The sequence below is a fragment of the Oryx dammah genome, unplaced genomic scaffold (assembly GCF_014754425.2).
Source record: "Oryx dammah isolate SB20612 unplaced genomic scaffold, SCBI_Odam_1.1 HiC_scaffold_6, whole genome shotgun sequence".
Lineage (NCBI taxonomy): Eukaryota > Metazoa > Chordata > Mammalia > Artiodactyla > Bovidae > Oryx > Oryx dammah.
Window position 1 is genome coordinate 33,055,151 of NW_024070190.1, and position 13,576 is coordinate 33,068,726.

The window sequence follows — 13,576 nt, forward strand, 5'->3', positions numbered from 1 at the left end:
CGCCCCACACTCACACACACACCACACGCTCCACACAGGCACACACGCCCCACACTCACACACCACACACTCTCCACACAGGTACACATGTCCCCGCCACACACACACACACACACCACACGCTCCACACAGGCACACACACCCCACACTCATAAACACACCACACACACTCTACACATGTACACATGCCCCATACTCACACATGTACTACACATGTACACAGGTCCCACACTCACACACATGCTCTACACATGTACACATGCCCCACCAAACACACCATACACATGTACACACACCCTATCCTCACCAACACCACACACAATCACATACACCACATACACTCATACCACACACACTCTACACATGTACTCACATCTTAATCTCAAATACACACACCACACACTCACAGAACCTCACAATCACACACCACACACACACTGACAGACTCTCACAGTCATATACACCATACACTCCACACACACTTTACACAAACACACCACTCACACACTCCACACCTACAGACTCTCATAATCACACACACCACACATACACTCATACATACAACACACATACACTCATATATACACACCCCTCTCACACACCACATGCATCCAGTCACACATACCACACACACTCACGGACTCTCACAATCATATACACACTATACACACTCTACAGATATACAAACACGCCACTCACAATCTCCACACACACTCAGACTCTCATAATCACACACTCAACATACAGCCCCCACACAGAGACTCTCACAATTGTACACACCACACCCACACTCGTACACATATATGTATACACTCACAAATACCTCACTCACATACCACACACCCTCATTCACACACCTCGCACAACCAGAGTCACACACACACACCACACACACACACACACACACACACAAAATCTCTCTCACACACACACTCTCTCCAAGGCTGGGGACAGGTCATAGAAAGACCACAGAAACAGAATTAGCAAGAGGTGCAGCGCTTCAGGGAAGGAAGAGGCTGGAATGGGACACAGACCCTTTCAAAGAGTGACCCCCGAGCACATTCTAGGAGAAGAGCACAAGGTCCCTGCTAAGGGGAAAAGAGACAGCCAAGGGATTAAAGATAGCTTCCCAGAGAGCATGGATGCAGCTGGACCGTGAGGGCTTCCGTGGACTCGGATGGACAGTAAGCAGCAGAAGGGGAAGACAGAGGTGAGGGTGGTGCGAGGCAGGTGGGCATCGGGAAGGTGCCAGCTTAGCTGGAAGGAGGGTGCGAAGGGATGGGTTGGCACCCACTGGCAGCCGCCGTGGGCTGAGACGGCCGCCCTCTAATCAGCTGCCCTGCATGCAGATGCCTGGGCCCCACCCCAGACCAGACGAGCATCTCCACAGGCTGGGCCTGGGCTTTGGATTGTGAAAAGTTCCCTGGGCATCTACAGAGCTAGGGCTGAGGCTGCAGCACTGGGCAGCCACTGAAGGTCTGAGAGTAGGGGTGACCTGTTAATGGAGGACTCACAGGAGACTGATGCTCAGGAGGAAGGAGGCTTACTCGGGGGCCTCTCCAGGTTCTCCTCAGCATGGGGGTCGGCGGGCAGCCGGGGGCACAGGCCCAGGACAGACAGGGCCAGCTCCTCCACTGTAGAGTGTCCGCCCCAACCCCTGAGCGTGCCCCTTCAGCCCGCCACAGATGGATCGCCACCCAGGGGGAGCCCCGAGGACTGAATGCCACACCTCACCTCGCACCCTCCCTCTTCTCACCACCGCGCCACCATTCCAGGCCTGGCCACCATCCAGGGCCCACAGCAGCCCTCTCTGCTCCAGGAAGAGGGTGCGGCATAGCGGCTGTACCTTCAGGCACCAGGAGCACCCACGGGAGGGCATAGATGACTCCCAGCCCCCAGGAACCAGGAAGGGCGGTCTCCTAACAGCTGGGCCACAGCTGGAAGCCTTCCCACGCAGGCACACAATGTCAGTCTCATGCATCGCCCTCGGGAAGGCTCCCAGGCGGGCCCTTACCCCAGACGTGACACAATCCACAGCATCCTGAACAGTGAGCTGCAGCAGACAGGCTCAAAGGGCCCGTGGCCCCTCCCACTTCTGCCGAGGGTGACTCGGCCTCTGGGGCCTCTGTCATCATTGTTCCAGGGTCGGGAGTGGACGCTCACTTGCACAGCGGGCCCCTCCCATTACCTTCCAGAAGCACCTCTGGAGCCTTGGGAACAGAGCAGGAGTGGAAGGCAGACAGTGAATGGGGCCCCGCTGGGGCAAGGTGACCACGGCCAATGCCTTGACTCCCTGGGAGACGGGACTGGGTTCTGGTCCCAGTTCTGCCATTTAAACTCTCAGCCCCACACCGCCAGGGGTCAGATAGCTCAGTAAAGTATGGTACGAAGAAACACCTTTAAGCCCTGGGGAGCCACAGGGATCCAACCATTCATGGAACAGGGGGTGGGGGGCCTGGCACAAAGGTGGGGCACACACAGGCCCTCCCCGCGGAGATGCCTGTGGTCTGGAGGAGGCAAAGGACAATTGGCAAACACCCAGAGCAGCCGGATGGCAGGGTCGAGGCAAGATGGGTGGCTGGAAGAGGAAGGGGCTCTGAGAGAAGGAGGATTTGAGGTGCATTAGGAAGAAGGGGGCAGGAAGGTGTCCTGAGAGGGGAGGCAAGGGTCAAAGAGTGAGGTGGGTTCAACGGAGGGAGTGGGGAGGGGTTTGTAGCAGCAGGGGACCTAGAGCCAGGGGCGCCCCGGACCCTACAGACAGAGGAGCTGGTGAAGGTTTCCGGCGGATGTGAGGGTGGGAATGGCCCCATGGCTGCTGCCTTGGGAAGATGACTGGGCAGGGTCGGGCCAGAATGCCTGTTGTTCTAGGAATCAGGCAACCAAGTGCTCAAAAAAAAAAAAAAAAAAAAAAAACCTTTTGTTTAGAAATTAAGCAGTGAACCAAAAATTAAAAAAAAAAAAAATTACCTAAATACAAACTGTGGCCAAGGGCCAGGAGCCTAGTTCAATACAGTTTCTTAGAGAGAAAGAAAGGAGTTCGCCCACTGTCCCACCAGGTGAGAGCCACTGCAAACTACTTTCGAGAGCTCAGAAGTAAGGTCCTGGGGTGTGAAGAGGCCCCAGCTCTGGGCTCAGCCCAGGGGCACAGCCGCACCAGCCCTTATCCTCTTGGCACCCCCTGCAGCTGGCGGGGATACAATCCTGCTGTGCCCTGAAACTCCAGCAAGGATTCTGAGGACCATCTGGGGTGGAGAGGTCAAGTGATTCCTTCCGAGTCCTACTGGCAAGGTAGGGTAGAATTATCTCTAAATTCAGACCACCGGGTCAAGGTGACGCCTGACACCCGCCAGAAGGTTCCTTAGGTGCATCCTGCCAGACTGCAGTCTATGATTTGAGACAATGACCCACCTTCCTAGCAAAGCCCTGGTTTCCTCAAAATCACCCCGTGTCGGCACTGTCTGGAGAGGAAGACAGGCCAGCCGCCTCCAGTAGATAAAAATAGTGGCTGTTTTTAAGTGGCCTGGCAGGCCAGGCTGTCATTAGCTGTGCCAGAGCAAAGGTTTCCTCGTCCATTGGGGACTGAACACTAAAATAGACAGGGCCCGGGAAAGGTGGCCCAGGCGCTGGGGAGGTCAGGTTTTTCCCGCCTCCATTCTACCCAGCGTCAGCACGGGCCCAGGGGCGCCTGCAGTGGCTCTTCTGAAGCTCTGCTGCTTGCTGGACCACCTGGGAGAGCCCCACAGAGGCTACAGGGCCCCTGAGTGCAGGTACCAGGTTGAGCATGTTCATGCAGATCTGATGATGAGATTCTGATATGTCCTCCAGCGACCCCATGAGGGAAGAGGGTCATCTCATGTTGCAGATGGGGCTCAGCAAGGTCGCAGAGTTCTGAGCTGGGACATAAATTCCAAAACTCCAGCTCTCCTACCAGCACCCTAGCCCCCTTCACCACATTCGAGTTCAACCACTCCCTGCCTCCCTTGAAGCTATACTTTTACCTTCTTTCTTCCTCCTGTCTGGAATGCTCTCTCCTTTCGCCCGGCCAGGTGATGTTCATCTTGTCCCTCCAGGCCCTGGACAAGCCCCTGTTCTCCCAAGGCTCTGAACCATCCAGTCCCACAACCTGCCCTTCTTGGCTCCCATTCTCTGCACCAATTCATTAACTACTACAATACATTCCATCATGAGGGTTTCTTTTTTTTTCTTCAGTTCAGTCGTTCAGTTCAGTCGCTCAGTCATGTCCGACTCTTTGCGACCCCATGAATTGCAGCACGCCAGGCTTCCCTGTCCATCACCAACTCCCGGAGTTCACTCAGACTCACGTCTATCGAGTCTGTGATGCCATCGAGCCATCTCATCCTCAGTCATCCCCTTCTCCTCCTGCCCCCAATCCCTCCCAGCATCAGAGTCTTTTCCAATGAGTCAGCTCTTCGCATGAGGTGGCCAAAGTACTGGAGCTTCAGCTTTAGCATCATTCCTTCCAAGGAAATCCCAGGGTTGATCTATGACATGCGGGATCTTAGTTCTCAGACCAGGGATTGATTGAATCCATGCCCCCTTCATTGGGAGCTGAGTCTTAACCACTGGGATACCAGCGAAGTCCCATCATGAAGGTTTCTGACTGTTTCTCCAAGGCATGACTGGTCTCAAGACAATGATAAGCTGGGGCAGATGTCAGATTATAAGCAGGTTTCCATCTCTGCCTCCCCACCACAGCCCCAAGTATCTGAACAGGACCCGGTGTGCAGAGGGTACCTGACTAGTCAATGGACACTCACTTCCTAGGTCATGTCACCCTTTGAGTGTCACCTAGGACCGAGAGTGCAGGCAGGACCCTGCAGACTCCCACACACACACGCCTGCATCGGGACTCAGACGTGCAACCGCTGCTCATGAGCTCCACATGGATACTGTTCAGACTCCACGAATTCCACCCGCAGCCCAAACAGACCTTGGGAGCCCTCCCCAAACCTGACCCGCCCATAACTTGCCCTCTTAGAGGAAACTCCATCCTTCCTGCTGCTCAGGCCCGAACTTGACATTCCTCCTCGACCTCTCCCTTTCTCAGCCCCAGTTTCGTTCAGTTCAGTCACCAAGTCACGTCTGACTCTTCAAGACCCCATGGACTACAGCACACCAGGCTTCCTGGTCCCTCACCATCTCCCGGAGTTTGCCCAAGTTCACGTCCATTGAGTTAGTGATGCCATCTAACCACCTCATCCTCTGTCACCCTCTTCTTCTGCCCTCAATCTTTCCCAGCATTGGGGTCTTTTCTAATGAGTCAGTGGGTCTCAGCCCCACATCCAACGAATCAGAGAATCCCACCGACTCTACATCAACACACCCCTAGAAGTTACCCACCTCTCATGCTCTGGGAAAGCCATCACATCTCAGGGACAGCTCCTGCCTGGCCTCCCTGCCGCTGCCCTCACCCCCATCCCTGCCGTCTCTTCTCCCCACAGCACCAGAGAGAGCCTGCAAGAACGTGGCACCATTACTGGAGCCCCCTGCTGCCCTCTCCCTGCCTGCTCCCCAAGAACAAGCCCTCCTTTGATTACCACTGCTCTCCAGTCGAAGCAGGGTTCAGACTGGTCAGGAGACTGACAGCACTCAAAGATGGTCAGTTTCTGGACTTCCCTGGTGGGCCAGTGGTTAAGACTCCAGGCTTCCAATGCAGGGGACATGGGTTCAATCCCTGGTCAGGGAACTAAGATCCAACATGCTGAAATAGGCAGCCAAAATATTAAAAAAAAAAAAAAATGATGGCAGTTCCTAAGGGGTAGGGTTCCCAAATTCAGACCCCACCCTTCTTCTCAAAGTTCAATGCTACCCTCTCCTTGGGGGCTCCACATGAGTCCCTACAGACTCCATCCTCAGGCCTGTGAGAAGGAGGGGCCTCAAGCCGAAGGAAGCTTTCCATACCTAATCCCCAAGAGGGATTAGGCCCTCAGCCCAGACGTGGGTAACTGGCTTTCCGAAGATGTCATATTTTGATCAGCACTTTCAAAGCATGAAGGAGCTAAACTTGGCACCGTGGGCTTCTCTGTGTGCTGTTTATCCAACAAACGCTGTCACCTGGAGGCCAGGCTCTGGGATTCAGGGCCGACCAGATACGGTGCCAGCCTCAGGAGCCCACTGTCCCTGCATACAACCCAGGGAGTCTGCCTGGTGTCCCAGCTACCCTACAGCCCACTCCCACATCATCTGTACCCAGGCTGGTGCTCACCACCACCCTTCAAAGCAGGCTGGGCGGGAGCAGTGAACCCAAGTGACAGATAGAAAAACAGAGATCCAGGCAGATCAAAGTAATGGGCCCAAGGTTGCACCGGAAGTTACCAGCAGAGCCTGGGCTAACACCCAGCTTACCAACCCCCACTAGGGCACTGTCAGTCACTGGAGAAGAGCGCCCTCTCCTGGACACAAACAATGAGAACAAAGAACCAAAAGGTACAGAGATGGTGGGGGCCAGTTTCCTATTTAATCACACAGTGACTATTCCCTCGTCCCACTTCCATCCACTTACGGGCAGACATTCATGGAGCCCTGCTCGAGCCGGTCAGGGTCTGAGTCAGGGTTTCAGGATGAGCCCTTGTGCATGGAACAGAGACGATCAGCAGAAAACTTGACAAGAGCTGTGAGCACACAGGCTGGGTACCAGGCGAGCGGGGAGTATGCTGGGGCTGAGATGTGGACCCCTTCTAAACCACTGAAAAGCCCAAGTCTGATGGTGCCTGCTCGAAAACCGTGCCTAGCACACCATCCGTGCTCACTGGACAGATGCTGTCAAAGAAACCAGGCAAGTACGCCCGGAGGATGGAAGCAGTTCCAGCTCAGCCATATGATGGGAAAGAAAGAAAAGCTAAGGAGGTCTCAGACTAAGAACATGAGCCTACTCACACTCATTCATACATTCACGCTTACACACAGACCTACAAACACCCACTCCATCTGAAAGCTGCTCACCAATCCACTGGCTCTATTTTGGGCCGAGGTTAAAGAGCCTCAGGAAGGATCCTGCTGTCATGCTTTACGTGACAGCTCACAGAACTCCAGGACTGCTCTAACTGCACGACCTGAGACACTTTACCTCCCGGAATGAGGTCTCCAAGGAACAACTCTGGCCAAGCCAGAGTCTTGGAGAGACTGAGAGAGACCCCATGTGGGGGTCAGGGCCAGAGCTGTCGCGCTATCTTAAAAAATAATCTTAGTCCTTGGGGCGCTGAGCTGGACCTCTCTGACCTCTTAGCAACCCAGGGTGGTGCATCCAGGAAGGGCTGGTGGCTTCCTTGCCAACCCTTTTATTCTGCCACAAGAGAACCGTTCCCTGGGTTGTGGCAGTGAGGGAAAGGAATGTGGGCCGAGGAGTTGGGAGACAAGTTCTGATCCTGCCTTCAGCTGATCACAAAACTTCATTAGGCCTCAGTGTCTCCCTCAGGAAAATGGGTCTAATAAAACCCACCCTCGGCTCCTCACCAGCTGTTCTGTGGACCCAAGGAAAGAGAGGGAAGTTCTCAGAAAACTCAAAAAGCTCAAAGTTAAAGCATCAGTCTATAAAATAAACCTCAGTTTGAGACCAAGGGACGTTTTACATCTCCCTCTGTGACTACCTTCACCTCAGATTTTCCTCAACCTCTTTCTGAAGGAAAGAGAGACACCATACTGCTTTAAACACAGAACCAATTCAGAATTAGCATTACTAGCCAAGGCTAAGGAAAAGTACCCCGGCACTGATGATTCTAACAGGACTTCCTGCAGAAGCCCTGACCTTGGTTTCTGTCACAAATATCCCTTTCCAGACCCAGCAGGAAACAACTCATTCACCAGATGGTGTCACCACTGTGGGCTGGTGGCCATCTTGGATTCTCCTCAGTCAGGGGCCCAGCCTTCTCACCTCTACCCCAACTTCATGGAGTGCCTTAGTTCAGAGGATTCTCTCTTTCATTTTTCCGTTTGAGGTATTTTCTTTTAAACGCCCTGAGCATTCTGGCCCCTTCACATGAGTGGGGTGATCGGGCCCAGACCCAATCTCACTGACACTCTGGAATGGAGGAGGCATCATGAGCTGTAGCCCAGAGGCCCGGCAGCCTGAGGCAGGCCTCACTGGAGAGAGGTGCCCAGGCTGCTATATCAGGGAAGGTCTGTCTCTATGGAAAATGTGTGTGCAGGTTTGGTCCCACGCCCTTCTATAGCTGTGACCTGAGTCTGAGATGGGTTCTTGTCTTCTGGCCTCCTTCCCCTACTCAGGCTGGGCCATGGTTTCCAGGTCGTACTATTCTCCCAGTGGGGCTGGAGGTGGGCAAGGGAGGGGAAATGGTGCCTTCTCCTCCTTGGGCAGCAGTGAAGCACAGTGGCCAGGGCCTGACCTGGGAGTCAGGGGCTGAGGTCTCGCCCTCCTCCCACTGTCATCTACCAGCTGTGTGTTCTTGGGCAAGCCCAGTGCCTCCCCTCCTCAAATGGAGGTAATGTTACAGGCTGCCTTGGTCAGGCACAGCCACACAGTGAAGACTGAGCCAGACCATGGATGTGAAAATGTACAGTCAGCTTGGCAAGGATACCTCCCAGATGGCCAAGGACACATGAGGCCTCAGTCTTCTCACCTCCAGCAACTCCCAGCCTCCCATCCATTTCCCCTCTCTCAGACCAGCCCCACCTAGTCAGCCCCAGACCCTCAACACAGACTCCAGTGCCATCCGAGTCTGCAGGAACATTAGGGCTCACCAAGTCCCTCCCTTTGGCTTCAGAGAAGCATCTCCCAAAGCTCCTCTGGGAATGGCAAATCTAGGGGGAAGCAAGCACTGGCCCTGCCTTCGTGTCCTCACAGCATTTGGGGGGAGTCCCTTTCTGGAAGCACTGCAATCAATTAATGCAGAGGGAATGAAAGAGCCAAGATATCACCATTTTGTAAACCCTGAATAAAATAAGGAATCCAGAAGATGAGTACCAGAGGCTGCCAGCTCACAAGAGAGACCACAGGACCTTCCAGAGCCCCACGGCAGCACACAGCATCACCCACAACTGTGCCGGCCAAACACCAAGTCAAATCGAATCAAGCCAAAGCTCTAGGTTTACAGGAAGCACAGGGACTGCAACACAGGCTCAACCAAACCCTGTGGTGCAATCAGCAAGATCTAGACTATGGGCCGCCCAGGAAGATAACCGGTTACCTCATCACATTCACTTCAGGGGAGGAAAGGAGGGGAAATGTTCTGTGTTCATTGAGACTTAAGGTCTCATCAGATAAATGCCACGTGTGGATCTTTTGGGTCCTGATACAACTGCAGAAAGACCTTGGGAGACCAGTAAGAAAATCTAACACCCACTAGGTATTGCAGGATGAGAAATCACTATTGTTTGAGGTGTGATAATGGCATTAGGATGGCCTTTTTTAAAAGATCCCTTCTCTAATGGATATGCTGAAATATTTCAGAGAAAGTAATATTCAGTCTAGGACTTGCTTCAGAATAATCCAGAGAGGGTGATGGGCAGCACTGGCAGGGCTTCAGATGAGATAAGACTGGTCTTGATTCCTGAAGCTGGGAACACAAGGGTTCATGGAATTATTCTCCCTACTTTGAAATTTTCCAAAATAATTACAAAAAGTAAGTTCCTACTTTTCAATTCAGTCAATAATCCTACTTCTAAGAATCAGCCTACAGAACCAAGCCACGTGGATGAAAGAGCAGCACACGCTGTGAGATCCACGGTACCATCACCTGCTCAGAGAACAACAGGAAGCAACCTCACAGGCCACCTCCACAGGAAGAGCAGGGGAAGCTGGGACATGCCCACTCCACCACGTTATCACGCCGACATTACATATGGGGATACAAAGGGTATTCAACAGACAGGCTAAAAAGTCCATGAGCCCCAACTGTTTATTAATGAGCCCCTCCTCATTCTACTAGAAGGTAATCTCAGTGAAGCATCACTCACTATTCCCTCCCCAGACACAGGACAGGCACTCAGTAAGCAATGTGCTAACTGAGTACACGTTTCAATCCAAGAACATCATCCAGGTGAACACACAGGACAGCCTGGGCACATATCACGATCCTCCTGTTAGAGGAAATATGTCCACAGGCACAAAGACTAGAAAGAGAAGGCAAACTGAAACCATTCCCGGGAGACTGGGTAATGGTCTGATATCGTTCCCATAACCACAAAAAAAAAAAGCAACAAACAGTCCTCATCACTGTTGTGTGACCTCACCGTGCAGACGGAGACACACACGCTCTGAGCCCTCCCTCCTGATCCTCAACAGAGCAGCGACCTCCACATCTTCCCGCTCGTCTCCACCGAGGGCCCTGAAATGGTTTTACTGCCGGCAGAAGTGCACTCGCCAAGTTCCAGGAGTTGTTTTCTTACTTGCTTGTGATTAGGGTGTAAGCTGACTGTTGGACCTGGCAGGGAAGGGAAACGCACTGTTTGAGGGTTCTGGGGTGCAGGGCAGGAAGCCATGTGCTGCAGAGGGTTTCAGAATCCCAAGGCGGTGGGCTCCTGGGAGGAAACCTTGAGGTGAGCAGAGTGTGGACTGGACCTGGAATGTTGCCAGGCAAGAGGACAGCTGATGTAGGTGGTACACCCATTGCCAGGCAGAGGTTCTGGGGCTCTAACTGGGCAAACAAGCGGATACGTGCAGCACTCTGGCCTGCTCTGAGCAGACACCGCAGTCTCCATTGGAGAGCACCTCAGGGCTTCCGGCTCAAAACCGGAGCGCAGGGATCTAAATACACAGCCATGTACCAGAAGTGAGACACAGCTGCCAAATTCCAGAGGAGTCAGTCCATCGGGGGAAAGGGGAGAGGGAACAGCTGCCTTCTGGAGCCTCAGCAAGCTCCGCACAGCCCACTAGGGCAACAAGGACCAAGACTGGGGGTTAAGGCATCAAGGGAGGGGCTCAGGGCTGGGAGTGAGGGTCTCTGCCTCTCACCTCTGCTCTGCCTATGATAACGCACGTGGGAGCCTGGGCATCCCATTCCTCTATTCATCTGTAAACAAAGTGGTCAGATGCTCTCTAAGTCCCTATGGCACTAAAATCTGAGAGTCTGTTCAGGGGGTTAAAGCTAGGAAGAATATCACAGGATACGCTGCCCCACAAAGATCCTTGGGGCTCCCTTTCTGGAGCATTCACTTTGTACCACCCAAGCCCTGTGCTTCCAGTCCCCTTGCCATTCCCACACACAGCCCTACCAGGAAGCAGCAACAGTCCAGTCTGGCAGGTGGGGGACAAGGCGGCCAGAGAGGATGAAAGTGGCCCTGTCAGATCTCAGCTCCCTCCAGCTCCCACATCCTCATTCCTTGCGCCAGTCCACCCAGGACAACCTAACTTGCTTCCTTCCCATCCACACAGGGATTGATGATCATAGGGAAGTCCATTCTGGGGTGCATGCACGCGCACGCACACACACACACACACTCACACACACACACAAGCAGGAGGCCAGATGCTCCTTCAAATCTGGAAGCCGCTGGGACAGCTCAGGTCACCCTGCTCCCAGGCAGGACAGGGACTCTGGGTCCAGTAAGGCCAGGGCAGGTGCAGGGTGACCCTGGGGGAGGCATGCTGCCTTTCAAAGTAAACAGCAGCCTCGTTGCCAAAAGCTGCAAGTCCCCCATCTAGGTTCATGACCAGTTCTCCAAGTCCACAGGCATTTAGACATACAAATCTCTTCAAGGCCTGTCCTCTATTCTGAGAACACTCACTCTACTTTTCTGGTATTAAAATAGCCTTTCTTTTATAAAACACCAACCATGTTAGATAGTAGCTGGGTGTTTTCATTTTTGCTCCTTTCTTCCTTTAAAATGAACACATTTAACAACATCACATATTGGCAACCCTTGAAAGGTCCTTCCCTTTGCTTACTCTGGTGTGTGAAATAAGGAATAAGGTCTTCAGGTCCTGTCTTTGTTCTCTAACAGCACTTCTGGGAGTCTATGATTAGATGGCCTCTGAGATTAGTGTCCTCATAAGAAAGGAGACCAGAGAGCCTCCTGCCTTCCCCCATCTCCGCATACACACACACGCACACACACACACACACACACACACGCACACACACAGGCCATGTGAGGGCAAACCAGGATGAGAGCCTCACCAGAAACCCGATCAGCCAGAATCTTGGTCTGGAACTTGCCAGCCGCCAGAACCGTGAGACAGGAAATTTCTCTTGGTTACGCCATGCCGTCTGTGGGATTCCGGTATGCCAGCCCAAGCTGACTCACACACTTGGGATGCCCTCTCTCCCCCTCTAGGCTTCTGTGTCCCCGTCTGTAAAAGTTAGAGGGTAACACTGTATGGGTGGCTTGCCTGGTGGCTCAGATGGTAAAGAATCTGCCTGCAATGAGGGAGACCTGGGTTCGATCCCTGGGTCAGGAAGATCCCCTGGAGAAGGAAATGGCATCCCACTCCAGTATTCTTGCCAGCAGGCTACAGTCCATGGAGTCGCAGAGTCGGACATGACTAAGCAACTCACACACACACACACACACACACACACCATTGTATGAGGCCAGCATCACCCTGATGCCAAACCACACAAACACATCATAGAAAAAGAAAACTATAGATCAGTAGCTTTTATGAATTTGATGCAAAAAATCCTCAACAAACCAAATGCAGCAATATATAAAGAAGACCATACACCAAGACCAAGAAGGATTTATCCCACAGACGCAAGCTCAGTTTAACACCCGAAAATCAACTCCAATAATACACTCCACCAACAGAAAAAGGGCAAAAGCCAAAGAATCATCTCAATGGAAAGAGAAAAGGCATCTGATAAGTTAACATCTCTTCATTAAAAAACACACTCAATAAACGAAGAATGCAGAGGAACTTCTTCAGTCTGACAAAGGATATCTGTGAAAAACCCACAGCTGACATCATACTTAATGGTGAAAGACAGAAAGCTTTCCTCTTAAGATCAGAAACAAGAGAAAGATATCTGTTCTTGCCACTTCTAGTCAACATTGTACATGAAGACTTTGCCAGGGAAAATTTAATAAAAAGCATGTAGATTGGAAAGACAAAAGTATCTATTTGCTGATGACATGATCTTATATACATAAAATTTAAGGAAATTCACTAATAAAAAGTATTAAAACTAAAAAATATGTTCTACAAGATTGCAAAATAGAAGATCCATATATAAATACCAGTTGTATTTCTATACAGTAGCAATAAACAAACTAGAAAATAAAATTAAGAAATCAATTCCATTTATAACAGCATAAAAATAACAATACACTTAGGAATAAAATTAGCAAAGGAAGTACAAAACTTACACTCTGGAAACTACGTCATGTAAGAAATTAAAGACCTAAGTAAATGGAAAAATACCTCATTTTCATGGGTTAGAAGAGTGACTATTGTTAAGATGGCAATACTCCCCAAACTGATTCCCTGCCCCTTCCCAACTGACTCTGTCAGCAAGAGCACCCCACCTCCCCTTCCTCTTGGATCTGCTTGACCCCCACTCAGGGACCTTAGGGAAACCCATCACTCCACACTCTGCCAGAGCACCCAGTCACTGCCTCCTAGAGGGGCAGAGAGACACACAGTCTCCCATACAGGAGG

General features: G+C 52.0%; 1 protein-coding gene across 4 annotated transcripts in view; it reads right to left on the reverse strand.

Annotated features, from left to right (window-relative positions):
• The window catches only part of PALD1 (phosphatase domain containing paladin 1), a 92,198-nt gene that overhangs the window by 4,257 nt on the left and 74,365 nt on the right, over nt 1-13,576 (reverse strand). The window lies entirely within an intron of this gene.